We start from the raw sequence: 4,374 nt of genomic DNA, 5'->3' as shown, positions 1-4,374 counted from the left end.
AAACTTTTGTATGCTTTCATTTGATTAGCCGTATAGTAAGAGGTCTGTAGGACTAGGTAGTTAGTTATATCGATCGCTTCAACACCAGGCAAATCGTTCAAATCGTAGGATAGACCCCTTTTCTGTAACGTGTACGGGTCATATCCGATGTAATTTGTAATCTTTTGACGATACCTACTCTGTGCAGGTCCATCTAAAGTTTTAATGTACTCGCTCTCATTCATGTCCATTGTTCTGAACCGGCGTTCATCACTTCCTGCCCCTCATCTGAGTATTGCGCGTAATCGGGATCACGTGACTGCAACCCTCCTATTGTGAAGTTCGCGGATGACACCACCATCATCGGCCGGATTTCCAACAATGATGAGTTTTCATATCAGGAGGAAATCAACCATCTTGCAGAATGGTGCACAGAAAACAACCTACTGCTCAACGTCAGCAAAACCAAAGAGCTGATAGTTGATTTTCGAAAAAAGGAGGCAAAGACACACAACCCTGTCTACATCAAAGGAGCTGAGGTGGAGCAAGTGAGCAGTTTTAAGTTCCTGGGAATCAACATAACAGAGAACCTGACATGGACTTCACATGTCTCTGCCCTGGTTAAAAAAGCTCAGAAGCGGCTGTATTTCTTAAGGAAACTTAAGAACGCAAAATTCCCACACCAAGTTCTTGTCAGCTTCTACAAAGGAGCAATTGAAAGCATCCTGACTGGAAACATCACAAACTGGCATGGGATGTGCACGGCCCAGGACAGGAAGACTCTGCAACGAGTGGTTAAAACTGCCCAAAACATCATTGGCACCCATCTACCAAGCCTCAGTGATATCGGGGAGGTGAGGTGAGATCCTAAAAGACAACACCCACCCCAGCCACAGCCTGTTCACCCTGCTGCCGTCAGGCAAAAGATACAGAGGTATTCGCTGCCGTACCACCAGACTACAGAGCAGCTTCTTCCCTCAGGCTGTGAGACTACTAAATGCACCATTTGAACTCCTCCAGGCTTAATAATTCTATTTTCTACACAATCAATCAATTAATCAATCAAGAGGGAACCACACATTAATTTCATTATTCAACCTGTTGTATCATGACAAATAAACTTCCTTGTATCCTTGTATCCTTGTATAAAAATACAGTTTATATGAGATATAAAGGTGTGCAGGCCCAGTCATTTAAAGGTGAGGAATATTGTGGGTAAAATCACCTGTAACAGCATGAACTGAATTCACAAAAGTTATATGCTGCCCTCTGCTGGAGAAAAAAAATATTTCTAGACCCACTGTACCACATATAGAACATGATACTCCATTAAGTAAGTAAGTAAGTAAGTAAAGCTTTATTTCTGCATTTAAAAAAAATAAATTAATTAAAAAAAAAACAAAAAAAAAACAGGTTCACACATTAACAAAGCTACAGTTTTAATGAATGTTTCATTAATTGTCTTAAAGGTCTGATTCAAGGAGGGAATTGTTCCGATGTTTTTGATTGTGATGACCCTCAATGTGCTCATTAAAGTTTTATTAATGAAAACAATTTCCAAAAATGTTGAAAATGTCTCACCAGTGAAAAAGTTTGTATCACAGTCAGTGCTAAGCTATGTAAACCATGGTTGACCAAAGATTTCAGATTTCAGCCACACACACACACACACACACACACAAACACACACACTGTCTGCATTTGCACGTGAAACAATTTACTGGGTGAACAAATATTAATTTCTTACATCAGCATTGAATCTGAAGCTTCTCCTGCTGCTGCTGTCACCGAGACACTCATGTTTGCTGACATCTGAATGATGCTTGATGAAGCTTCTCACACTAACAGACACACACACACACACACACACAGGACTGCGCCTCTACAGGTTCTCTCCATTGTGGACTCCCATGTGTTTGTTGAGGTTTCCTCTGTGTGAAAAACCTCTCCCACAAACGGAGCAAATTAATGGTTTCTCTCCAGTGTGGATTCCCATGTGTGTGTTGAGGTTTTCTTTCCGTGAAAACCCTCTCCCACAGACCGAGCAGATAAACGGTTTCTCTCCAGTGTGGACTGCTAAGTGTCGCTTGAGGTCTGCTTTCTGTACAAAACGATTACCACAGAGGGAGCAGGGGAATGGTTTCTCTCCAGTGTGGATTCTCATGTGTCTCTTCACGTCGCCATTTTCTGCAAACCCTTTACCACAGAGGGAGCAGTTGAATGGTTTCTCTCCAGTGTGGATTCTCATGTGTCGCTTGAGGTTTCCTTTCTGTGTAAACCCTTTACCACAGAGGGAGCAGGGGAATGTACTCTTTCCTGTGTTCTTGGTCTTGGAGCAGGAAGCTGGTTTCTCTCCCACATCAGGACTGTCATGACTGAGAGGGACTTTACTCGGTGGGATTGAACATGACTGAGCTTCTCTGGTCCCATCCCAGTCATCACTGTCCTCAGTCTCAGCCTCAGAGGAGGGTTCTGGGTTCCTGACTCGTTCCTCTCCACCATCTTCTGCTTCCATCTGTCTAGTGGAGCGGCGGGAGTCTCTGTTCCATTGAGCTTCCTCTTCATCATCCTCACTCTTCACAGGGACAGCAGTGAACAGCAGCTTGGTGATATCCTGATGCTGCTCTCCCTGCTGATTGGTCCAGAGTTCCTCCTGTTCCTCTTCAATGTGTGGAGGCTCAGGCTCCAGACTGGGGGTCCGCTCCCGCTGCTCAGGGAGAACCTCCTCTTTACACACTACTGGAAAACACACACAGACACAGACACACACAATCATGCTTGGAAGCTGACCCGAGCCTTTCAGCATCACTTCATGATGTTGATGAGATCCATGTTAATGCCACCTGTGCAGCAGGATTGCAGCCACACACTCAATCACACAAACTCATTTGTTTCCCCATAAAACTGCTATGAAAATGCAGAGAAACAGAAGCTGATTGGCCGACGTCAGGCGGTCTGTCTTTTATCTGCAGGGTGGAGGTCCATCAGTGTACAGTTACACATGAAAAACAGCCCATCTCTGTGCCCAACGCAGGACTGAAGTATCAGTCCTTTCTAGAGAATTCTCTGAGTATGCTGCTGATGTAGCTGACTATACACGCCAAGTCTGCCCCATCATGCATTGCTGCAGCATAACCCATGCTAAAGCTTCTGCCACAAACAGATGCGGTGACAGTCAATACCTGTTTTTTTTTGGGTTTTTTTATGTGAGAAATCGGTTCTCTCTTATTCTCAGCTAATTGCTTGGCGACCAAAGATGGAACGTCCCGTAACTTCCTCCACCTGAGCCCCGATAGAAACTTTAAATTAATAAACTTTTAAATGGTCCTGATGGCGGACTTCACTCTAACATCAAACCTGCCGCTCAGAATCTCGGTGTCATCTTTGACCAGTTCTTGTCTTCACATCACTGAGCTCGCCCAGTGTTTTCTTTAAATGACAAACATCGCAAAAATCTGAAATATCTTGTCTTCTAGGGACCTCGAACCTCTAACTCAGACTCTCATTTTCTTCCGTCTAAACACAAGCTGCAGTCAAGCCGTCTTAAATAATTTACAGTTGATTCAGATTATTAACTAGAACGAGCTGCAGGTCCCACATCACCTCGTTCTGGTTTCCCTCCATTGGCTCCCCGTGAAATTCAGAATAAACTAGAAGATTCTATTGATTACATACAAAGTGCTACATGACCCCAGAAAACAGTAAAGACTAGATGTTCTGATTCTGGGCTCAAATCAGCAGGATCTCCTTGTTCCTGAATCCCATGTCAGAGTAGAATCTGCTGAGTTGATCAGTTGCAAGCCTGAGACACGGCCAGCAGGGGGCAGCACATGAGTTTTTTCCTCATAAACTTGTGACTCTATAATCTCACAATTTTGCACTTTTTTTTCTCAATAGATTCATTTTTTTGTTTGTTTTTTTTTTCAGTTTTTTTCTCTTACAACTTTAATCTAGAAAATTCTTTAGTACTACTTGAATGATAAGGACGACTACCGCTACTGCTGCTGCTGCTACTACTACTATTTCTACCACGACTACTGTTATTGCTACTTCTACTATTACTGCAACAACTAATAATATACTACTACTACTAATACTAATACTATTGCTATGATGACTACTACTACTGCTATTACTGCTATTACAATTATTACTATTACTACTACTATTGCTATGACAACTACTGCTACTGCAATTTCTGCTACTACTACTACTTCTACTGATACACTATTACAAGTACTCTTACTACTACGACTAATATTACAAATATTACAACAAATACTTCTACTAATGTATTTCTACCAATTTTACCACTACTACAATTGCTACTACTACTACTACTACTACCATTACCACTACTTCTACAGTTACAACTACCAATACACTACCACTACT

This window comes from Myripristis murdjan, chromosome 8 (genome assembly GCF_902150065.1).
Source record: "Myripristis murdjan chromosome 8, fMyrMur1.1, whole genome shotgun sequence".
Classification (NCBI taxonomy): Eukaryota; Metazoa; Chordata; class Actinopteri; order Holocentriformes; family Holocentridae; genus Myripristis; species Myripristis murdjan.
This window is presented reverse-complemented; position numbering follows the sequence as displayed.